Below are 25,573 nucleotides of genomic sequence, written 5' to 3'. Positions count from 1 at the left end.
GGTTCGAGGCGGCTTCCCGGCAGCAGTCATAGGAACGCCCCGAGGGGAGGGGAAGAGTTAGGGCCTCCTTTCCCACACTTCGTTAGGACGCGGGCCGGGGCGGGACCGCGGCAGCCCTCCCTCGGGCCTGCGGCCGGCAGAGGGCGCGGGGCAGCTCCTCGTTTCGCTGCCCGGCGGGCGGGGAACTGGCTGCCCCCGGAGCGCCGTCGGAGCTCCCGGGCACCGGATCGCGGTAGCCCGGCCGGCCGGAGGGCGCAGGGGCAGCGCAGAGGGCAGGACGGCGGGAAGAGGGCGGGGCGGCCGGGAGCCGGCGGGGCGGGGCGGGGCGGGGCGGGGCTGGGCGGGGCGCGGAGGGGGCGGGGCCGCGAGCGGGGGGCGGTGGCGGCGGCGGCGGCGGCGGCGGCGGTAGCTGAGGAGGAGGAGGAGAACATGGCGGCCGCGGAGAGCGGCTGAAATGCCTGTTTTTCAGGCCAGGCGAGCGGGAATCTGAAGCGATTCTCTGAGCCTTCCCCTCAGACGGCTGGACCGCGGCCTCGAGCGCCTCGACTGCCCTGTTCCCTGCTGCTCCCTCGAGTGCAGCCTGCGCCCGGTCCGTTCTGCATCCCCCTGCGGGGGGACTCCTGCTCCGGAGGAGGGGGCCGGAGAGCCGCGGCGGCGGCGGCGGCGGGCTCCCGGCCCGAGCAGCGGCGGAGGCCGCGGCGGCGCCGCCACGGTCGCGGGCGAGCGCGGCGCCCGTCAGCGCGGCCCAGAGGCGGCGGCGGCAGGTGAGTGGCAGGCGGCGGGCGCCGAGCCTCCCGGTGGGTGCAGCTGTCACGAGCCGCGCGGCCGCCGAGGCCCTAGGGGGCGGGAGCAGCTGGTGCCCCTCCGCCCGCCGTTCTCCTTTCTCTCCGCTCCGTTCCCCCTCCCACTTTCCCCGACTTCTCCCTCGGCCTCGCGCGGCTGGAGGGGGCGGAGGTCGCAGCTGTCACGGGCACCAGCTGGGGGCTGTGCCGCGGATGGAAACTGCTGCAGCAGCGACTTCCACTGCCCCGTTTCCCAGTTGCCCTAGTTAGAGCGGACGGGGCGAGCATCCGCGGAGGGTGCGCGAGGCTCGCGGCCGCCGGCCCGGCGTGGGGAGAGGCGCCCCGAGCCCGCGGGCGCTCCCCGCCGCCGAGAGGGGGAGCCGGAAGTCGGCGCGGGCGCCCCTCGGCCCCGGCGAGCGCGGTGACCTTGGCAAGCCCGGTAACCTCTCAGAGTCTCGCTTGCTGGGACTGCGAAATGGGGATGACCGTGGCGAGCCTTCTTGTAAGCGCAGCCTCCGACGGCGCTTCTGTTTACCCCCGCGCACTTGCTTTACCCTTCTCCAGACGAGGGATTTCGGAGGCAGAAACGGGATGGATAAGTGAGATTTTCCTGTTATGTTTAGGGTTTGGTCCCCTTCGTCGGATTCTGCTGAAAGGATTTAGGAAGGGGAGCAAACATGTTGGCTGGAAGACTGAGAGGTGGGATGGGTTAATGGTCAGCGACAGAACTCGAGCCATTCCCTAGTCGCTTGGAAGAGAAATGGAGAAACCGGACACCAGGGTCCCTGCTCTTACTACCCAGCTGTGTTGTTTTTTGTTTTCTGTTTTTAAAGCAGTCACTCCCATAGACTAGACACTGCCTCGGTTGACGATGTTAGAGGGAGACGGAGGGTTTGACAATAAAGCCTGTATGTGTGACAAGGAGAGTCCGTGCTGCTGTGGCTGCAGTTTGGTGGGGAGGAAAACTTGAAGCTGGAGGATCTTTTAGCCTTTCAGGCTGGGCTCTCTTCGTTCACTGTAGGTGTTGAAGAGGCAGGTGTCCTTGTGGAGAAGGTGACATTTTTTTCTTTTGAGACGGTGAATTTTTAATGCTGAGCATGATGGTGGTGAATGAAGGGTTCTGGAGTGAATTGCAGTCCCAGCACCCTCTGTTGATGCCAAGAGTAATCTCTGTGGCGATGATTTGTGAGGGCTGAGGCTTTCACTTCAGTGATTAAGAAATCTTCAAGTGTCTGTGTAAAACATTGCTGCGGTGAAGCTTAGATTATACTGTACAGCTGAAGGGATGGAGTTCAGGGGTTAAATTTGTTTGAGGTTTGTCTTCAATTTTGGAATTGGTTGAAGGTTAGTCTCAAAAAAAAAAAAAAAAAAAAAAAGTTGGCCAAAGGGGCCTCTCAGCTTGTTTCACAGAAGCTGTGATGTAGTAGGAAGGGGGTCAGATTTCATGTTGAGAATAATATAAAAAGAAAGTGTTTGCTTGGGTCTTTTGGCTCTTGAACTAGAAATAGTTTTGGGTTAAAAGTAGCAGTGAGGTTTGATTCAGCTTAATAAATGGGCATTCCTTGAACTATGTCATAAACAGATGCAACTGCAAGTGTTTCTTTTTTATCTCCTGTACTCTGTGGAAGGGTCTAATTTGGTTTTGTGAACTAGCGTTGGAAATGGTTTCCCCCTATTTCTTATTCAGATTTTATCCTTTGGGAACAATGGATCAAAAAGGGGGCCTGAATAGGGAATATATGGTTTGGAGAGAAAATGCAGGGATGCTGCTTATAAGAACAGGCATTTGGTTTGATTTTTGTAAACATTTTGCACTGATTATTTATTTCATTTATTTAACTCACAATGAAGTTTGATTTTTAAGGTGCAGAATTTGAATTTTACATAGTTTATAGTTGATCTTTTTCTCATTTCCTTCTGAGAAAATCTGTAGGATTGTGTCTTTTAAATTACTTTTTGTGTGGTTTAAGCCAAGGGAGTATTTTAGATCTGCATTTTTGGTAAGTGGTTTTATTGAAAAAAAAGTGCTTGATGGAACTAATGGTGATTGTTCCACTTAAACTGGGATTATATAGACAATGCATTTTCCTCCCTCTTTCTGCCAACATTTGTTTTTCTTTCTCCTTCAATTCCAGGGTTTCATTTCTAGAAATCTGGGCTGGAAACAGAAGCAGCAGTTTGTATAATACCAAGAACTTGCTTATGCCAGGAAGCTGTAAGGGTAGCATGAAGTGGGTGTGGTATAAAGATACTGCCACTATTTAAGACAATTTAACTGTTGAGGGAGTCCAGGGTCAAACTTTAATTTTTGTTGAATTTCCTGTTTTCTTTGTATGTGTTAATCTTTTGGTGGGCAGAGGATTGGGTTGCTATGGTGCTGACTGGTGTATATTGTGAAAGCACTGGCAAAATTTCATGCTTTTACTCTATACGGAAGGGTGCTAAACAAGCCTAAATAATTTAAAGATGTTGCTCCCAGGATGGAATGTTCTCTGCCTGTACTGTTGATCCTGCTAATCCAGTGATCGGTCTTCACCAGGACTAAATGTTGAGTAAATGATGAGAGTGGTATAGAGGTGCTGAAAGGTGGAGCGGGGAAGAAAGGATATTGGACATTCTTTGAAAATCTTTTCTCTATTGGACTGTATATCAGAGTATGGTTTATAATTCTTTTTAAGGACATCTCTTCTCTGTCCTCATCGATTTCACCATAACTTCTCTTACATACTACCTTTGTTCCTTAATTAAGTTTGTCTTTATTGCCCTATCCCCCAAGGGCTCCACATTGCTTGAATATGTCGCATATCTTTTGGGGTTGGTTGGTCTTAAACCGTATGGCCTAAAATAGCTTTCATTTTAGGGCAAGTATGGGAGGTAAACACAGCACACACCACCGAGTAGAATCTTCTTAAGTCATGGGGCGAGGAGATCCCCAGGATTCTCATTATTGTCTTGGCAGTGATTTTTACTTTCTGCCTATGATAATCACAGGAATTCTCAGAGGGCCATCAGCTGCTTTCCTAGCATAGGTCCAAAAACATGTGGTGGGCTCCTTTTTACATTACTTCCAAATATCGGGTGCAGAAGAGTGTGGGATTGGATGAAGTGCATGTGTTTCAGGAGTTGAATGACAGAGCGCTATATCCAGTCTTGGGCTGCAGAACCATACAAATTTCTCCCCACCTTGTACAACTTTCCTATGAGTTGGACAGACTAGACTGTAGGAAAGGACTTCTTCATTGCTTCTCTCCCAGGTTAACCAGTAGCTTAGCTCTTGGTTATTGGTCACTAAGGATGGACCTTATGGTCTCTAACCTTTTTTCTTACCATTGGAGGTGAGGTCTAGTCATTTCAAGCCTTTCTTTCTCTCTTCTTTGTGTTTTACTTAGACTTTGTGCCTCTCTCTCAACATACGGGGTCAGAGGTCATAAAATGGCCTAGTGGCAACTGTGTACCATTCTTGGTTGCTTAGTTTAAGGAGGAGGTGCAGGTTTTTTCCTTTAGTTGAATTCCAGATAATGTTTTGTGGGTGCACAGTATTTGGATTAACATAAATTATTGTTTTATATTTCTGCAAGATACATGGTTGAATAAGAAGAATTGTTACAAAACACTGACACCAACATTTAAGTCCAGTTCTAGAAATGCAAGTAGAGTTGGTTGTTGACTCCATGCTTCCTCCCCCATTCCCCCATCTGCAACACAGTATTTTTGAGGCTTCTTGAAATGACAGGCTTTTAGAAAAGCTTAGTATAGTTATCATATTTTGAAGATAAATAGCTTATGCCAAAACAGAAGCTATAGTCACTGGAGGAGTTGTAGAAGACTTCACATTAATCAGTCTAGTCACCCTCATCTTAGATATATTTTGATCTAATCTCTCCCCATGGGTATGTTTCAATGTGGACAGTGGGAAGTTGGGCTTTACTGAGAAGTCCTGGACCTGACCACTGGGAACAGACAGATGAGATCCATAACAATAGGTGCAAGCACAGAAGTGAAATACACCTATTAACAGGGCCAGAAGTCTAATAACACTGGTTTATCCAATGCTTCCAGAGTGATACTTCATTTTTGCCTGTAATTTTGAGGCAGTTTTTAAGCTTCTTTTGAGAATGGATGTTTGACTTCAGACACAGGAATGGTGCCCTGGCTCTTTTACTTAGTAGATGTAACCTTGGGCTAGTTATTTAACCACAGTAAACCTCAGGTTTTCGTGCTTAAAATTGGAATAATGTACTTAAACTCATATTGTTGTGACCTTTAAATTAACTTATTATATTAAATAACAAGATATGTCTAGCATAATGATGGGCAGGTAGTTAAGACTTTAATAATGTTTTCTACATTTCCATAACCTAAACACATCACTGCCTAATCCATCATCAGATTATCTGATTCTTTTCTTTGCAATTTCTTGGATTTCCCCCTTTATTTCTGCCTCTACAGTCTGGTCCCCCTGTCATTTTGCACATGGAGTAACTAGCATCACATGAACTCTGTGGGCCTGAGTTTCTTTATCATCAGATGAGCATATTGGTCTGAATTCACATTTCTTCTTGTGCTGAAATTCTATGATTTGTAGGTTTATAGCTGTTTGCCTGCATGCATTTGCCTCTCTAATTCATCCTACATATAAATGTTGAAAAAATTCTTTGCTGAAATATTTTTTGATGTTATTGTTTTTAGTGGAGACTCTCTGTGGAAAAATTTATCAAATGTAAATCATTTAAACTGTTCTTGTATTTCTCATTCCAGAAAATTTGCTGCAGATGGCATATGCAGAAATGCTTTGTAAACTGTAAAGTGCTACACAAGTGAAGAAAGTATTATAATCACTTGTAGATATCTTGCTTCTTTGATTTTACATGTTTCATTTCTTTATTTAAATTGTATTCCTTTTTCCTTTATCACTTAACCTTCAAAAACAGTCAGAGCTGGTATGTTCTCTAGAAAGCTTGATTTTTATCACACTCCTTTAGCATCGATTACCCAGTTTGTTCTTTTTTTTTTTTCATTTAAATTAAAAAATTTTTTTGTATTGGAGTATAGTTGCTTTACACTGCTGTGTCAGTTTCTGCTGTACAACAAAGTGAATCAGCCATACGTATACATATATCCCCTCTTTTTTGTATTTCCTTCCCATTTAGGTCACCACAGAACACTGAGTAGAGTTCCATGTGCTATACAGTAGGTTCTCATTACTTGTCTATTTTATACATAGTAGTGTATATATGTCAATCCCAGTCTCCCAGTTCACCACCCCACCCCTTCCTCCTTGGTATCCATACATTTATTCTTTACATCTGTGTCTCTATTTCTGCTTTGCAAATAAGGTCATCTATACCATTTTTCTAGATTCCACATATATGCATTAATATATGATATTTGTTTTTCTCTTTCTGACTTACTGCACTCTATGACGGTCTCTAGGTCCATGCACGTCTCTGCAAATGACACAATTTCGTTCCTTTTTATGGCTGAGTAATCTTCCATTGTATATATGTACCACATCTTCTTTATTCATTCCTCTGTTGATGGACATTTAGGTTGCTTCCATGTCCTGGCTAATGTATATAGTGCTGCAGTGAACATTGGGGTGCATGTATCTTTTTGAATTATGGTTTTCTCTGGGTATATGCCCAGGAGTGGGATTGCTGGGTCATATGGTAGTTCTATTTTTAGCTTTTTAAGGATCAGTTTGTTCTGTATAATAAATTTCTTCCTTTCCTTCTTCTTTTTTTTTTTTTTTGAAAGAGTTTCTCTTTTTAGTGTATGTTGAATTGGCTTTCCTAATTAGATTAGAAAATCCTCGAGATGGCATGAACCACAACGTTTAGAGCAAAGGGCCCTTAATGGTAATTTGGAACAACCTTGTTAATATTATAGATGAGAAGACTAAGGCCAGACAAATATAGTAATTTTCATGGGCCACATAGTTAGTGTCTTTACTTGGGCAAGAACCCAGGTATTTGGCTCCCAGTCTTCTTTATGAGAGTTACTTATTGTATTTGAAAGTTATTACAAAGAGATTTAAAATTGTAAGAATTTTAGTAAGATTTTGAGTAACGTGTAAGCTAGTAGGAAAGGCGTATTTTTGGCTTTTGGCCAAAAATTGCCAAATATTGTAATAAGGTATTAATCAGGAATTAATTAAGGCTGCTGTCTCAAAAAGTACAAAAGTGCCTGGAGAGAAATGTTTGCTTTTCTTGTATGGCCCTCATTCAGAGTCAGCAAATATTTATTGAGGACTGTCTCCGAGACACAGTGTACTCAGGTACTGTGCTTGCTCTATATGTTACATTTTATAAACAAGGAAAGGCAGCTCAGGGAAGTTAAGTGGCTGGTATAAGATTGCACAGCTTGTAGGTATTAGGGATGACATTTGAGTCCAGGTCTTCTGACCTGAAATCACGAGCATACCTCTAAATTGGCTTCTCTCCAAGGTGCTCCCCACACTTGGCCACACTGTAGCCCTCTGTTACTTTCTGGACTCCTTTCTGTTGTCTACATGTGCAGTAGAGACTGCTGCCATCTCCATTGCTTTCTGATGATCCAGGAGCCAGTGTACCAGTTACTTAATGAAAGTATCACTTTAAGATTTTTGTGCTGTTTCTGATCTCACCTTTGTACTTTAGTAATGTTGATTCTTTGGTGCTTCTGTCTAGGTAAGCTTATCTTTGAATGGTTGGTTTGGATTCTTAGCAATAAAATTCTGCCTCTCATGTTTTGTTAGTATTTAAATAGCTAAAGCTTAGGGTATTTTTTTCATTTGGAATAAATTGCTTGGTCATTCTCTGTGTTTCCACTTGTATTTTGAATGGTTGGTGTTATTCTTATAGCTTTAATATATTACATCTTGCATTTTTAGTTTGCTTATATGGTTAAAACATTTACATGCTTTTATTATCAAGCATAGATTCGGTTGTTTAACAGTAGAGGATATTCTATTGTGAGTGTATGTTTGTATATATACAGATATCATGCCATATTGGACCAGATAGTTGAAGGATGAAATGTCCTTGCCTTTTGAAAGTACCTGTATGTGTAATACTGGCTTTACTTTGCCGAGTTTGTTTGGAGGAAACCAGGGAAAAGATATTTGTTCTACAAAGTCTAATTCCTACCTCCCTCTTCATTCCAGGTGGTACAAGAAGTCTGTAATTGAATTTCTAAGTAGCCACTCAATCATTCATTCAAGACATAGTTATATGAGTACCTACTTTGTTCAAGGTGCTGTGTTGTTAAAAGATAGGGAAGTTAAATGATAAGATATAGATCCTGTCCGTAAGGAGATTATGACCTAAGAGAGGTGATAAAACTACACAAAGATACCTATATTACTAATTAAATGTGATGAGTGCTATGAGAGAGGTACTGAAATAGTACTTTGAGGAATCAGGAGAGTGAGCAATTATTTTCATTTGAAAGGGATAGGGGCAAGTTTCGTGGTGGACTTCGTGGTGGACAGGAACATTGAAGGCAGAGGATGATTTCTGTGTGAGTGAGGGGGAGGAGAGCAGTATATTCAGGAAGATTAAATAGCAAAGATGAAAGGACAGAGACGCTTGGGGTTATTTTGGGAATCATAAAGGGGGAAAGTGCAAGCGGGAGGGTGGCACCAGCTGAAGTGGGAGAGGGAACCAGATGTTCTAGGTGCAGTTGTAAGACATTGAATGATTTTAATGGAGGGAGGTGGTGAGGAACGGTGAAGTTTGTAGATCTGGATGAAAATGAGAAGTGCCAGTTTTCCAAATCTATGTGGATCTTTTTTTGGCGGGTTTTACACCCCAAATCTTATATTTTCATAGTTTTTGAAATGATTCCATATGTAAGGCTTACCACACTGGGAACTTACGCATTTTTATGTATATTTGAGAACATACTTTTTTTTTCTTGATGGAAGTTAGTACAAAATCTTTTTCACTGTCTTATGCTTTTAAAAATTAAAAAAAAAATTTTTTTAAAGCAGTAGCTATTTCTTTAAGCAGTGTGTTATCATTTGGAATTCTTAAGATGATGCAGTGGACTTGTTTTTCAAGTGTAAAAATGTCATCCTTATGTAAATATGTGTCACTCTATAAGTTAGATTGGTCATACAAGTTGAAAGCCCCTGGCTCTCAATATATTTCATGATTTATTTTACTGATTTATTTATGCCCTGCCATGTTCCAAAAAGGATTTAAGGCAGGATATGTCATGAAGAGTCTTGGACCTTGTTCCAGCCCTGTCTATTATTTGACTGAATTGCTAACCAACATTACACTGAGGGAACAGTGTTGAAGACAGCTGATGTCATAGAATGTACTGCAGTTGTGTCTTTTGCCAACTGGTAGTAATTCAGAGATGGATACAATATAATTAGAGTACCTTTAAAGATAACTCCTTTGAACTTCCATAGCATGCCAGGGAAATTGGTTGGAAGGGACTCATGGAGAGCTTTGACCCTTGGGAGCCCAGGCACATTTAGAACAGTGGTCTCTACAGTAGGGTTTACATAAAATTATCAGAGAAAATATTAGAGGTGTGTTAGAAAGTTTCTTACTTTCAGTCTGCTGTGATGTTTTATAGTTTATAGGAGCCTGGGTAATTGCTTTTTTAGATTTATTATTTTAAATAGTAGACTAAACATATATTATATTGCAATAAGGAGTCACCAAGCAGATTTTTTATAAAATATTTCATACAGGTTAACTGGTCATCTTGAGGTAAAGGACTTAAGAATTGTCTAATTTAAAGATGACTTATTAATTTTTCTTTCACAAAAATACAAATGTCCAAAATTTGCTGACATTTTTCTCTGACAAGTGTCTGTGAGTAGTGTACTACCTAGCAGATATTTATGAAAATAAACCCACTAAATCTGTCCCTTTGGGATGATGGTAAATTCTTAACAGTGACTCAAAAAGTAACTACCTTTCAAAACAAAATAAAATTCAATGTTTCGGAGAGAGGTTATTGAAAATGTATATTTGGGACTATTTCCATCATTATTGGATTTAATTGCTGAAAATGATGTTAAAACTTTAAGAATGTTTGTATATGTACACTTGAACTTGAAAACCAAATTTTCTAACCTGTATAAAGACCTTGTAAGAGAGGCGTTTTAGTGGTTTTGGGCCCATCTACTGAAAATATAAAAAAGGCAATACTATCTGATGAGTTAGTAAGAACAACTGATTGTCATCAGGAAATATGGAAATGCACTGTCTGAATTTTAGCAAAAACTTTTGCATAAATGGTGAAGAGGATTGAAAATTGAAATTCATGTTTTATTCAGTGCAGCAAGTGATGCAGTTCTTCCCTTTGGTTATACTCATCTTTGTGAAGTATGTTTTTTGGCTATGATAACCATTAAAACCAAATAAAAGAGTTACTTATTATAAAAATGAACTGAATTTAGAACCAGACTTTTAAGTTGCTATATTACAAAATATGAAAGCAAAATTTAAAAATAATAGTGTTCATCACATTACTGTCACCAAAAATGGTGGTAGTATTAAAAACAATATTTATTAGGGAGAGCATAAAGCCGTGTCATCAATAGGTATATTAAATGTTTAAAAACTGTTTATTTTATTATAATAAATGTCATTCTTTTACATATCCATTTTTGTGTATGCTTTATAAGGCACATAATTTATTGGTCTAGTGGGCAATGTATATAAATTATAAATAAATGTACATATATGGCTTCTTATTCAAAACCTTTTTAGCCGTGGGGTATATGATAAGAATAGTTATCACTGTTTTGTAGGAAGGATTTTTTTTTTCTCTGTAATATATTTATTACTCCGGTCTTATAAATCAGGAAAGAAGGATAACACTTCTCCCTAAGACTCAAAAGAAGCTCCAGCACCAGCACCCAAAGCTGAAATTCTACTTAAACTACTCCTTGAAAAATTACACACGAACAGTGAAACATTATCATGTGCTATGCTAGTATTAAGAATATATTCTAAATTATCCCATTGCTATGTATTTTGTGCATTCGGTGATCTACCCAGTCATAATGTACTCACACATACATGCTTTATCGTACATAATACATACTGTGTATAATCATACATTATTTACCCCATGCACATAAGCACGTCCATTAAACTATTAATGTTGCATAATAGATAATTAGTTCACCATACATACCATTCTTTACCACATAGATACCCATTGTGTAACATATACAATTAATATTACATAGAACACACTAATAATTGTACGTGCCCTATTAAGTCACATCATTTCCAGTCAACATGCTTGTTACAACAGATAATCAGTTCTTAATCACCAAGCTTAGGACGGGTTTTTAAGTAAGAACCCTTGGAGTTCATGGACTGAGAGTCTCTAGATAGGCTTTGCGGGGCGTGTCTGTGAACATTCTGAAGTTATGTATATGCAAAATTCTATGAGTCTGTGCATTTCTCTGGAGAGAAATTCATAGGGTCCCAAAAGGGTCCATGACCTCCCCAGAGGTTAAGAACCTCTTTTGTTAAGGACTGGGACCTCAATAACTCCATTCATCCAGTCTTATTCTCTTGCCAGGTTTAATGGATATATCTGATGTCATTACTCAGACCCGCAGTATGACTGGATTTGCAGTCTGTTTTTCCATTTTGCAATAGATGTGATCGCAATGCCTTTGGCCTTTATAGATGTTTGAGCTCCTATCTGTTTGTTGCACAATTACCTGGCCTTCGTCACTTGGCTGCTTTTATGTATCACTTCCCACCTCTGTTCCCCCAAATCCTAGTGAAAAAGAGTGGATCTTTTGTATGAGTGTGGAGATGGAAATGAATATATGTATAGAAGAGCCCAGCATCGATTCAAGTATTGGGAGACCCTGCTGGGTAGGCTGGAATTCACAGTTCCTGTGGCTTTAACCTCTTTGTATCATCTGAATCTCAGCTTTTTAGAGTCCTTAAGGTCTGATTTGACATATGCTGAAAACACTTTCCAAGTTCTATCAGCTCTTTAGATCTATTCCTTTTCTCCTCACTGTCATCATTCTATTGCTAATTTAGGCCTGATATTTGCCATAGTATCCCAGGGAGGTCTCACTGTCCCCAGTGAGTTCCTTCTTCAGTCTGTCCTAAATTTTGTTTTGGAATGATCATCCTAATTTTGATTTTCATTGTGTTACTTTGTTTAAACCTTTCAGTGGCTCCTCATCATTGTCAAGATAAAGTTCCTTAGCCTGGCATTTAAAGCTTTCCAGTGTCTGGTACCAACTTGCTTTTCTGGTCTCATTTCCCACTAGTCTCCCCCAATAAACTGTTTGAAGTAAAATTGTCAGTTACTGTCCCTAACACATCCCTTGGGCTTGTCTGTTTGCACTCCTTTATAATTCCTTTCCTTGGAATGTTCTCCCTTATCCTAGTCTATACCTCTTGAAATTCTATTTATCCTTTAAAGCTCAGCTCAGATTCCACCTTGCTTGTTAAGTGTTCAGACTATAAAATTAGAAAATAATCCCTTCCTTCTTTGAACTCTTTTAATATTTATTTTCCTTAGTATTAATTTGACACTTTTTACTGCCTTTATACTCTGTGGAATTTTTTTGTTTTCATGTGTCCTATCTCCCAAATTAGGGTATGAGAATGGCAAAGGGGATCATGTTTATATTCTGTCCTCTGCAATGTCTTATGCATGTAGATATTAAAATGTTTGGCAAGTCATATTGATTAAATCATGATACTACTTATTAATGTACTTAGAGAAATAGGCCTTTTTTGTACGTGTGCCTGGAATACTCATACATAATATCTAGGGATCCTCTTTACTGGCTTCAGGGTATTTGGGAAATTGAATTGGAAATCAGATATTGCTTGGAGAGCATGTAGTCCTACAGCATAAGAAGTTGGCTGTTAAGGGCTATGTTCAAAAGTCTGGGGTAACCTGGTGACTCTTTGTTTTCCAATGTAGCGCTCCACTTGCCATGGATAACAGAAAAGCCTGTGTTCGTTCGGCTCTCTCCTTAGCCATGCTGGAGACACAAATTCCTTATGTCTTGAGGAATACTACATTTCTGTTTAATTTTTCAACACATTCTTCTCAATAAAAGATGAAGTTTTATTGGATAATTGTTGTTTGAATGGTTAGTATGGGGCACCATGAAGTAGTTATACCTTAGGGTTTCTGCCCTTCAGGGAGATAATGATCCTTATAGGGAGTCTCATTTGCTTTCAATCATACATGAATTAAAAAATAATATAAAAGATGTCATAAGGGAGTATATAACTAACTAGTTTACTTAGTTGCTAACTGAGATATGTGGAAACTCCTCTAGCACTTACAATTTTTAGTACTCACTTGAAATTTATTTATTGTCATTTATATTTGTTTCTGTTTTGACATATGTCCTTTCTCAGCAACCACATTGTACATTATAGAAAGTAGAGGCCATTTATTGTACTAGTTATGTGCCAGTACCACAGTGCTTTTCATAGTTCTTTACCTGCAGTATACATGTAAGTGTGTTACTGATGATGCCAGGAGCATGCTCTGGGTAGGCTTCCTGGAGGAAATGGAATTTCAGTTAGATTTCTAGGATTTGAAATGATGCTTATAGCATCATCCCATGGAATATGAAAAAAAGGGTTCTGTAGTTGAATAATAAAGTACATATGTTTGGTGCATTATCTGAACATGGAGACTCCTTGGTTACTAGGCCTTTGGCCCTGAAGTGACCCATGTCACTTCCTCTTATAGCCCGTTGGCCAAAAGAAGTCACAGGGCACTACTTACGGAGCCAGGCATGTGGGCAAGAAATGAATATTCAGTGAGCAGTAAATGTCTTTGCCTCACTATAGCAGAATCGGCTTTATTCAGAGAGATGAATACTAGAATTGGTAGGCCCTACTTGGAGTCATTGAAGTAAAGAAGAATTGTTTCTGTGTGTCAGTATAAATAAGGATTTTATTATTAAATTTATTTGTGAGAAGAACTTGTAGTGTTGAATGGTAGCTCTTGGGATAATTAAAGGAGACATTTTTACTAATGTCTCTACTTCAGGGGTAGGTATTATAAATTGTTTTAGTTTAGATGGTTTGCTACCATCTTTAGAGTAGGTATTTGAAACAGGTAGAAAGTGATTCTTTGGCTTCAGTAAAACTGATCCAGAATATTTCTACATATACTCTTAAGATTATAAGGTGAGAAAAGTGAGAGGGGGCATAAAGGGCTTTCAGATACTATTGAAGGCCATTTGCTCTCTGAGGATTTCATAAAATTTCTCTTTATAGTCCCTAGAGCTCTTTTCCCTCCCTCTTATCAACATATTGCTAATTAATTAAAATCTGTTTCCTCCATATTTTTGTTTGTCTTTCAATGCTTGGTTTGATAAGGACCTTTGGGTGGTGGTTAAAATGTTGGCCAAGTGTGCAGGACTAGGAAGCCCCAATCGTTATTTATACATGAGGCTTATTTTCCCCTCAATTTAACTCTAAAGTCATCAACCCTGAACTTTTTAGACCTTAGGCTTTCTTTCTGACTGCATTCTAATAATTATTTCCTTTTTAAATTAAAAAATAAATCATATATAATACATGACTATATTCAAATAATAAATTCCAAGAAATGGGAGTACGTAGAGTTAAAAGGTGAAAGTCTCTGTAGTGAATTATATGATAGCTGGTAATTTAGGCTGTATAGATTTAGGCTGTCTAGTATTCCCTTTACCTCCTTTTCAGGTTGCAGTATCCTACCCCTTGGCCAGGGGGTGAGCATGTGACCTAGGCTTGGTCTGTCGTAATGCTCCATTCCTCTGGACACAGTGACTGCTGCAGGATGGCCATATGACTAAAGCAGGTTCAGACCCCTTCCTTGAGATTGAAAAACAGATATTGGATGAGGGACAGGCTCATTCCTTTGGAGTTGCTAAGCTGACATAGAGTGTGCCTGGCCAAATGAAGGAAGCCTATGTGCCACGGGAAAGAGTGAGGCCAACATACAGACTGAAGAAGAGCTGACCAACTCTCTCTTACACACAGGCACACTTAAAAATGCACAGTCATACACATTCTCACATGCTCGCATGTGTGAGCATGGGGAGTCATTGGAGCCTCTGGATCCACTTGAACCTTAAAGTAGATCCACTTTATATTTCCCAGTTAAATGAGTTACTCAGTTGCCTGACTTGCTTGTGTGAGTTTGAATTGGGTTTCTCTCTCAGAACTGAAAGAGTCCTGACCATTTCAGACCCCTGTTGGCAGCTATCCCTCTCCTTCCCTCCCCACTACCCACGGGATCATACTTTTTGAATTGTTATAGGCTTTAAAAAACTTAATATCATGGGAATCTTTCTATGTCAGAACATGAAGGAGCTGTTTTATCTTTGCATAAAATGCTGCATAGCATTACATTAGATGTATATTCTATAGTTTATTTAACCATCTCTCTTTTGATAGACATTTAAAAACTAGTTTTTTGCTGTTGCAATCTATGTTTTGGTAAACATCCCAGTTTGCACTTGTTTATGCAGGTGTCTGAGAACACACCTATGGAATTAATGGTTATGCATATTTAAGAAATTGATGTCCTTTCAAAATGTTATTACAAAGGCTATATCACTTTATGCTTTCACCAAGAGTGTATGATAGTTGCTGCTTTCCCCTAACTTTATCAACTTTGGATATTATCAGTCATTTCTATTTTGGGTCTATCTGATGGGTGAGACTGGTATAAAGCCTTGTTGTAATTTGAAGTTCTCTGACTATTGATAAAGTTGATCATCTTATCAGATATTTATTGTATATTGGATTTTTTCCCCTAAGGCTCTCTTGTTCATATTGTTTTCATTTTCCTTTTGGGCCTCTTTTAATTGCTTCCTAGCCATAATATACTCATGATGTAGTTGTTTTTATACTAATTAGGGATGTCCTTGGTAAACAGCTGACCCTGTTACCTAGTAATTTCAAAAAGAAAGATGTGAGATATCTAATCCAAAACCCACATCTTATTTATTTATTTACAGATATCCCTGAATATTTAATTGATTTATACCTGATAACTTTGTATAGCTGCCTATATAACTTTGTTTAGCTAAGGGGTACATGTCTCAATTGGATAGTCTATGCGTACTTAATTGAGGTAATTTTATGGCTGAGCTAAAAGTTGAGAAACTCTTGTTTGGAGAATTTTCCAGGTCCAAATCATTGTGATTACATAGAATTTTGGGACTCAATTAACCGTTTGTCCATTGGTGCTGAATCAGAACCACTTTGAGAGGAAAATTTTGGCCCTATAAGAAACTGTTTTCTTGGCTCACCCCTGTGGAGAGGTGGGTTGGCTGCATACTTACAAATCTTTCGTGGTTAGGTTCCTTAATTTTCCTAAGAGCATATTAACCTAACTCTGTACTTGATTGACTATGAAAGTGTATAGTTTACCTGTAATTGGCAGTACAGAACAGCTTTACTCCAGCAAGTATGTATTCACTTACTTTGCAGCCCAATTCTTATCAGAAACCTCGTAGTCAGAAACAGGACTCTTTGAGAATTGCTTAAATAATACACAGTTAATCCATTGCTTTAGAAACAATCAGTTTTTGATTGAATCAAGCCAGAATACCAGAGAGCTACATATATTGATTGCATTGTTTTAGACTGGGGTAGAATTACTTTTACAGAATTATTATTTGGTGTAATGCAATAAACCTTTATTGAGGGCCATTAAAACAAACAGTTTTATAAAATTTAGTACACCTCTTATTGTAGAATTCTTGTGAGGGTATTATCTCCTTTATCTCAGTGCTCTTGTTGATGTTGTAACTACTGCTGCTACTATGACTATTAGCTGGTGATCTGGAGTACTAAGACAACACAAAATGAGCTAAGAGTTGATGGACAAATACTGCTCTTAGCTGATGGCAAATGCTTTTGCCCAAAAGGGAGACAACTTTATGGAAGAGGGGTGATATAATGGTTAGGGCTCTGTAGTTAGATTTCCTGGGCTTGAATCCTGGCTCTGCTACTTCCTGGTTATGTGTTATTTAACCTCTTGGTGCTTCAGTTTTCTCATCTATAAAATGGGGATAATAATTGTACCTACCTCCACAAGGTTGTTAAGAGAATTTTGTGACTTTAAACATATAAAATGCTTAGAACGTGCCTGGCCCAGGACACATGCAGTGAAAATGAGCAGCTGTTGTTCCCCTCCCCCCCCCCTTTTTTTGGTGGTAAGATGCACATAACATAAAATTTACCATCTGAACCATTTTTAAATGTATAGTTCAAGCTGCTATCATTTTTATCATCATCATCATCATCATCAGTATTGGAACCCATGTAAAAAAATGTAAAAAGAATCTTAAAAAAATCATCATTTTAAATCATTATTATCATTATTAGAACCTATGTAAAAATGTGTAGTAATTTTTTTTTCCCAAGTCTGGGTACCAGGAGAAGCTGCATTTCCTTTGACTAACTGGTTTGCTTGTATTACATAGTCATCATGACTCTTATAACCTATGGTATTTCTCTCTTTGCAAGGTAGCTCAGTCAGGTGTGCAACCCTTCCCTTGCAACTGTATAGGACCTTGGGGCACATAATTTGTGTGGTAAATTTACTCTGACTTTATTTTCCTCCCTCGTTTTCTCTTTGCCTCATTCTTGTCATTTCTTTTTTTTTGTATGTTTTAAATAAAACTAAGTAGATTTTTAAAATTTATTTTTTTTTGATGTATTATTATTTTTTAACAGAGTTTTTTTTTATTGGATTATAATTGCTTTACAATGTTGCATTAGTTTCTGCTGTACAAGGAAGTGAATCAGCTATATGTATACATATATCTCCTCCCTCTTGGAACTCCCTCCCACCCCCTCTCTGTCCCACCCATCTAGGTCATCACAGAGCACCGACTTCTTTCTTTTTAATTCTAATGCATTCTGTGAGCTGTCTCAAATCTTTTTTAGAATAATATGGAAATCAACAAGTAATCTTCATTATAGCATGTGCCCATGTTGAAACGTCAGATGAATTTTCATTTAATTTACCTTAAGCTGGCTGCTTCTTTTTTTTTTTTTTTTTGGATTTTAAATCTCTCATTTTATTTTATTTTATTTTTTTAATTTTTTTTACATGGATGACCACAACAAAAGCAACAATGATTGCAATTACCAAACATGAAACACACTCATACTATGTCATAATATTGACATTCAGTCCAGTAATCCTCCACTGTAACAAGCTGGCTGCTTCTTGATGACAGGGAGGTGCTATAATTTTCATTAAGATATCTCAAATCGCATCATAGGATGGGTTACTTCTGGGAACGTTCCTGTTGACAGCTAATCCTGTTGATGGTGTGGGTTTTCTTTTAAGCTTCAATTACAAAAGTGTTCCTCCTGACTTTTCTTGTTTGTCTTTTCCCTTGACCTTTGCTTCAGCCCTCTCTTGTAGCTTTGGGGGGTGGGATTGAGGGGGGAGGATCACGTTAAGAACTTGTAAACCTGTAGTCTTTAAAAGTACGCTTCAGAATAAGACTTTTGGCATAGGTGTAGCATAGGAAGAGTAAAGGCTATATGTGTTACTGTCTTTCTTTTAAAAACCAGAATGCCAGTTTATTGATGTACAAGGGAAAAAAGGAAATGCTCCAAAGCCTAAAATATTCCCATATATTCTGGTTATGTCACTAGCATATTCTCTCCCTCAAGCAGAGATGTGTAATGGGGCTGATGCTATTGCCTTGTTAGGGAGAGAATTAAAAAGAAGTCGTTTTTACATCAGGATTGATTGAAAAGTCTTTTAAATATTTTTTTTAACTTGTAGGTTTCTTCTCCCCTCCCCCGCCCCCACCACCCTGCTTTTTTTTTTAAATTTGTCTGTTGAAGACCCGACCATAAGGATCAAAAAGTGGGCAGTGGCCCAATTCCTGGAAATCCCACCCCTTCCTAAAATAGCTGGAATTCTCCTCCCACTCATTAGCCTATGAAATTACCCATGCCTATAAAAACTGACAATCCCATACCCTGGTGCCTTTCTCGACTTCTGAGATGGCCCACAGTCTGTCTGTGGAGTGTGTTTCTCTCTAAATAAGTCCACTTCGTACCCATCACTTTGTCTCTCACTGAATTCTTTCTGCGATGAGACATCAAGAACCTGAGCTTCATTAAGTCCTGAAACCAGGTGTGTGACCTCAGTTGGAAGACTGTGGGTTTTGGCCGGGTTCAAGTCCTGGCCGCGTGGGTTCAAGTCCCAATCTGCGTTTAAGCTGGCTTCGAGTCCTGGCACGTGGGTTCAAGTCCCAACCTAAGGTGCACGGTTTCAGCTTGTCCTATAGAATTTCTTATAGTCTGGATTTCTGTTTAGTTTAACATGTTTCTCTACCCTCTTGTATATCCTATAAATTGGTAATTTGATATAGAAGCTTGATTAAGGTTTAATTTGGGGAGGGGGAAAGATGACTTTATAGATGGTGTTATGAGACACACATAACGTCTAGTTGTCTTTTTGTGATGTTATCAGCTGTGAGTATTGCTATTAGCTTTCTATTCTTAAAATCCTAAAGTGATCACCATGGTGTCTAGATGAGAAAGGGGAAGCATTGCCTGGAAATGCTGGCATCTACTCTGTACAGATAGGACTCCTGGTGATCATTTGAGAATGATGCAGTGTTGTGTAGACTCGAAGACCAGTCTTGGCTTCCTTGTTTAGGAGCTGTTTGATCTTGCATAATTAACAACAATAACAGTAGCAGCAGCTACCATTCATTTATTGCTTATTTTACACCAGGTTCTGTGCTAAGTGCTTTATATATGTTGTGTAATCTGATCCTCATAACTACCCTGTAAGCCAGGTATCTTATTTTGCAGTTCACTTTGCTGAGAAGTAATGAAGCGGGGATTCAAGCCCTGAGTGACTCCAAGCTTGTGCTCTTAATTGCTTTGTTCTTCCATATCTGTAAATTGGGGTATAAATATAGCTGCCTTATCTATCTTGTAGGGTTAATGAGATATTGTGTGTGAAAGTGTTTTGAAAAATATTATAGATGTTAAAATGAGAAGTGTGCTGGACAGACAGTACACAAGGAAAGGTGGATAATGGAGGTCTTTGCCTTTGGCTAAGTGACAGTGAGAAGTTTGGACGGAAAGAACCCTCTGGTCATTTTCTAACTTCTGTTTCCATTACTATGGCTGTTGACATGTGGGAGAGTTTCCTTCTCTTGTTAAAATTGACAGTGATAGAGGTTTTATATGTGGTAAATGTCACATGTCAGAGATCACTTAAGAGTCTCTGGGTGAATAGTGATGTCTTGGTTTTACTCCAAGGGACACGTATATAGGCTTTGTACAGATATTTTTAACTGAGAGAACAAGAGTATAGTCACAGTTCTTTTTCTAAAAGGATAATATATTTATTGAAAGTGGGAGGAGCGTTAACTGAATTTGTGATGTCATATTTTTTTCGCTGGTTAGTGGGTATGTTATGTATGTTAAAATTATTTCCCCCCAAATACCTTTTTTGTATGTCTAAAGTATTTTATAATTAATAAAACCATTGAAGTGCTGAACAGTAATAATCCCATGTGTAATAGACTAAGAAAGAAATAGGTGTGAAGTTAGTACCTTTAGGTCTAACCTTCAGTAACTTGTTATCAATTATGATATTGGTAATGAGTACATGGAGAACTGTGTTGAGAAGAGATCTATGGCCATGCCCAGTTCCGTGGCAGAGGGTGCTGTGATTGATGACTGACGTCTGCCTGGACCAGGCATGCAGAGTGTAAGCATTATGCTTTGTTTTTGCTAAATGTTGGTAATGTGTTTATCAGAAATCCCCAGGCCTTGACCTGGACTCATTTTCATGGTTCTGTGCTTCTTCCATTTCTTCTGTTACTTTGGAAATCATGTTGCCATACTATATTTATTATGGCGAAATATCTAGGATTTCATTGTGATATTCCCAATAAAGATTTCCCATTTATTATTGTTTTTGACATGTAAATCACATACCATAAAGTCACCCGTTTAAAGTATACAATTCAGTGGCTTGTATATTTGCAAAGTTATGTAACTGTCATCGCTAGTACCAGACTACTTCACTCCCCACCACCCCCCAAAAAATACCATGGAATCATATACTATGTGGCCTTTGGTGTATGGCTTCCTTCACTTTGCATAATGTTTTTAAGGTTCATTCTTACTGTAGCATGTATCAATACTTCATTCTTTTTTTTAAAACTTGTTTATCTTTTCTTTATTATTATTATTTGTTATAAATTTATTTAATTTATTTATTTTTGGCTGTGTTGGGTCTTCGTTGCTGTGGGCGGGCTTTCTCTAGTTGTGGCAAGCGGGGGCTACTCTTTGATGCAGTGCGTGGGCTTCTCATCGTGGTGGCTTCTCATGTTGCGGAGCACGGGCTCTAGATGCACAGGCTTCAGTAGTTGTGGCGTGCGGGCTCAGTAGTTGTGGCTCGCGGGCTCTAGAGTGCAGGCTCTGTAGTTGTGGCACACGGGCTTAGTTGCTCCGCGGCATGTGGGATCTTCCCGGACCAGGCATAGAGCCTGTGTCCCCTGCATTGGCAGGCGGATTCTTAACCACTGTGCCACCAGGGAAGTCCCTTAGTACTTTGTTCTTTTTTATGGCCAAATGTTCTGTTCTGTGGATGTACCACATTTTGTTTATCTATTCAGATGTTGATGAATATTTGAGTTATTTCCATTTTTTGACTAATATGAATAATGCTTTTATTAACTTTTATGTACAGATTTTTGAATGGACATATGTTTTCCTTTCTTTTGGTTATATACCAAGGAATGGAATTGCTGGGTCATATAGTAACTCTATGTTTAACCTTTAGGAACTACAAAACTGGTTTCCAAAGTGGCTGCATCATTTACATTCCTATCAGCAGTGTATGAGGGTTCTTATTTCTCCACATCCTTGCAAATACTTGTTATTATATGGCTTTTTGATTCACACTTACATCCTAGAAAGTGTGAAGTGACATCTCGTAATTTTGATTTGCGTCTCCCTAAAGACTAAGATGTTGAGCATCTTTTTGTATGCTTATTGGCCATTTGTACATCTTTCTTAGAGAAATGTCTACTCACATCTTTTGCCCACTTTAAAATTTAGTTATTTGTATTTTTATTATTGAATTTTAAGATTTCTTCACATATTAGTCCCCTTTATGATGGTTTTGCTTTCAGTGGTTTCATTTACCTTTGGTTAACTGTGGTCTGAAAATATTAAATGGAAAATTCCAGAAATAAACAACTTACAAGTTTTAAATTGCACACTGTTCAGAGTAGTGTGATGAAATCTCGTGCTGTCCCACTCTGTCCAGGACGTGAATCATCCCTTTGTCCAGAATATCCTGCCCGTTAGTCACTTAGTAGCCATCTCGGTTATCAGATTGACTGGTATCGTAGTCCCTGTGTTTAACCCTTATTTTACTTAATAATGGCCCCAAAGTGCAAGAGTAGTGATGTTGGCAATTTGGACATGCAAAAGAAAAGCTGTAGAGTGCTTCCTTTAAGCAAAAACCTGAAAGTTCTTCACCTAATAAGGAAAGAAAAAAAATCTTATGCCGAGGTTGTGAAGATCTACAGTAAGAACAAATCTTCTATCTGTGAAATTGTGAAGAAGGCAAAAGAAATTCTTGCTAGTTTTGAGGTCACACCTCAAACTGCAAAAGTTACAGCCACAGTACATGATAAGAGCTTAGTTAAGGTAGAAAAGGCATTACATTTGTACAATAAGATATTTTGAGAGAGACCACAGTCACATAACTTTTATTCTAGTATGTTGTTAAAATTGTTGTATTTTATTATTAGTTATTATTGTTAATCTCTTACTGTGCCTAATTTATAAATTAAACTCTATCATAGGAATGTATGTATAGGAAAAAACATAGTATATATAGGGTTTGGTACTGTCTGTGGTTTCAGGCATCACTGGGGTCTTGGAACATATCTCCTTCAGATAAAGGGAACTACTATATTTTCTGGATACAAGTTCCATATCAGATAAATGATTTGCAAATATATTCTCCCATCATGTGGATTGTAGTTTCACTTTCCTGATGGTGTCCTTTGAGACACAAAAGTTTTTAATATTGATGAACTCCAGTTTATCTTGTTTTTCTTTTTTGTGCTTCGGTGTCATAGCTAAGAAATCCTTGCCTAATCCAAGGTCATGAAAATTTATGCCTCTTTTCCCCTAAGAGTTTTATAGTTTTAGCACTTACATTTAGGTCTTTGATCCATTTTGAGTTAATTTTTCTATATGGTATAATGTAGGTCCCACTTTTTTTTTGCAGTAGAGATAAAGCTCATTATCTTCTATATATACACATCAGCAAGACCTTCTGGTTCACCTCACTTTGGTAATGTTTTAATTAGTATATGATTTTCTGCCAGTTCATTAGTTTCACCTTTGACTCCCTGCTAATGAGTATTTTGTTGGTCTTTTTTTTTTTATTATTAATTTTCATTGGAGTATGGTTGCTTTACAATTTTGTGTTTGTCTCCACTGCACAACAGAATGAAATCAGCCATACACATACAGATATCCCCTCCCTTTTGGACTTCCCTCCCATTTAGGTTACCACAGTGTATTAGGTAGAGTTCCCTGTGCTATCATTTTGTTGGCCTTAAATGGAGGTTTTTGTTTTTTTTTTTAAACCAAAGCCATATTATCCTTTGCACTTATCATAGAATGTGAGAATTAGGAAGAAGTTTATTGATCATATAGTCCAACCTCTTATCAGAGCAGAACCCTCAATGTCTGTGACAGAAGGGCTTTCAGTTTCCTTTTGGACACTTTCAGAGTTGGTTAGTTCACAAGTGTGTTGTACTATAGTGCAGTAGTTACATTAAGAAATCTTACTTAATCAAAAATAATTTTATAAATAAAAAGTGTTCCAGAGGGAAAAGGTGGTTAGGGGCTTGAGTTTTTCACCATTTTAAAGAGTTATTTTTTCCTGTAACAGTTTAAGTTAAAAGGAGTTGGTGATTACATCTTGTTATGGACTGAAAGTTTGTGTCTCCTCAAAATTATTATGTTAAAGCCCTAACCCCCAGTGTGATGGTATTAGAAGGTGGGACCTTTTGGTATGAGAAGGTGGGGCCATGAGGGTGGAGTCCTCACAGTGGGATTAATGTCCTTATAAGAAGAGACCTGAAAACTTGCCTCCGTGCCCCTAGCATGTGGGGATACAGCAAGAACGCAGATGTCTGTGAACCAGAAAGAAGGCCCCTCATGAGACACATCTGCTGGAACCTTGATCTTGGACTTCCCAGGCTTCAGAACTGTGGGAAATAAATGTTTGTTGTTTAAGCCACCCAGAGCATGGTATTTTGTTACAGCAGCCTGAGTTAACTAAGGTGCATCATAACCCACAGTGTTTTATAATTAAATGAGAGTGTTATATCCACCAGCACAGTAGAAGAAATGCTTATATACCTAAAGCCATTCAGTTCAGTTTTAAAAAGCTCTAATGGTTAGAACATTTATTCTTTTATTCATCTGGAATGTTGCCCTTGGTAACAAGTCCCCATTTTATCAATGTCCTCTTAAAAACCTGGAGTCTAAAATTAGACTCAGTACTTCACTTGCGTGCATAGTAGTACAAAGTATGGTAGGCTGATAATTTTTGTTTTCCCTTTTAATATAACCCAGAATTAAGCTGTTTTTGGTAGCCATATCCTCTTTGGAGCTCCTTTTGAGCTTGTGATCAAGTAAAACCCCCTTTTAACAAGAGTTACTAAGCTGCATGTCCCATTCCTTTGAAACACCAGCGTTGTTATAAAAGTTGCTTTGCAGGTACAGATTATGTGGGCTTTTCTCTGTGATTTATTGGCTCTGTGACCTTAGCCAAGTCACCCAATTTCTTTGACCTTAATTTTTAAAATCTGCCAAATGGGAATAATGTCTCCATTTTGTAGTGTTATTGGGGATATAATTAGATGATTTGTGCATAAGGCTCTCACACTCCCAGATGGAAATAGGTCTTGTGAAAACAGTCTTCTGTTACGGGTGCCTCTTTGCTGGCTTTACTTACTCTTGGTCTGGTATTAACTGTTTGTTCAATAGAGTCCAGCCGGTTCAGATCTCTTTATATCCTGAATTGATAAGAAATATTTCAAATATAAAGAATAGTAGAAAAATCCTTCCGTGTACTATCCATCCAGCTTATAACTTAATTGGATCTTAACATTTTCCTGTATTTGCTTCAGATTTTTTTTTTTATAGAAGTAAAACACTGTGGAGTTGAACCCTCTATGTACCCTTTTATTTCCCTCCCCCCCCTTTGTTCCCCAGAGGTAAACACTATCTTGAATATACTTGTTTCCATAAATAATGTAATCGTTTTGCATGTTTTTAAACTTTTGATACACACTGTACTGCTAAACACTCTTTCAGTATGTCTTTTCCCTCAACATTTTTCTGTTGCATGCTACACCATAGCTTATTTACCCTTTCTCCTTTGGTTGATTATTAAGTAGTTTTCAATTTTTTTTTTATCATTAGACAATGCAACAGTGAACTTTCCTGAACATGCTTCTTGTGAACGTGTGTGAGTTTCTACAGACAGCATGTAGGGGTGTGTGTGTGTGTGTGTGTGTGCGCGCGCGTGCGTGCTTGTATAGGATTGGAATCACTGGTTGAATAGTATATGGCTCTTCAACTTTGAAGAGTAATTAGACATTACTTAATAAAGAATACCAATTTAGACATTACTGTTAAGAGTGTGAGAATTTTACTTTCCCCACATTTCCTCCACCAGGTTTTAGCATTATCTAAAATAGAATTCATCAGGTTCTAGATGGTGAGCAGTTATTGGGT

General features: G+C 39.0%; 1 protein-coding gene across 8 annotated transcripts in view; it reads left to right on the top strand.

Annotated features, from left to right (window-relative positions):
* The first annotated feature begins 394 nt into the window (after positions 1-394).
* The window catches only part of NCOA1 (nuclear receptor coactivator 1), a 259,972-nt gene continuing 234,793 nt past the window's right edge, over positions 395-25,573 (top strand). For 6 of the 8 annotated variants that reach the window (XM_057558335.1, XM_057558336.1, XM_057558330.1 and 3 more), the window contains exon 1: positions 395-764. The gene's annotated coding sequence lies outside the window, so the exon portion shown is untranslated. Of the gene's footprint in view, positions 765-1,132; positions 1,285-18,824; positions 18,906-25,573 lie in introns of those variants that run through there. The other 2 variants (XM_057558332.1, XM_057558333.1) reach the window with 2 other exon arrangements.

Source organism: Balaenoptera acutorostrata, chromosome 12 (assembly GCF_949987535.1).
Source record: "Balaenoptera acutorostrata chromosome 12, mBalAcu1.1, whole genome shotgun sequence".
Classification (NCBI taxonomy): domain Eukaryota; kingdom Metazoa; phylum Chordata; class Mammalia; order Artiodactyla; family Balaenopteridae; genus Balaenoptera; species Balaenoptera acutorostrata.
The sequence above is the reverse complement of the archived record's forward strand: the minus strand, read 5'-3'. Positions and strand labels throughout refer to the sequence as shown.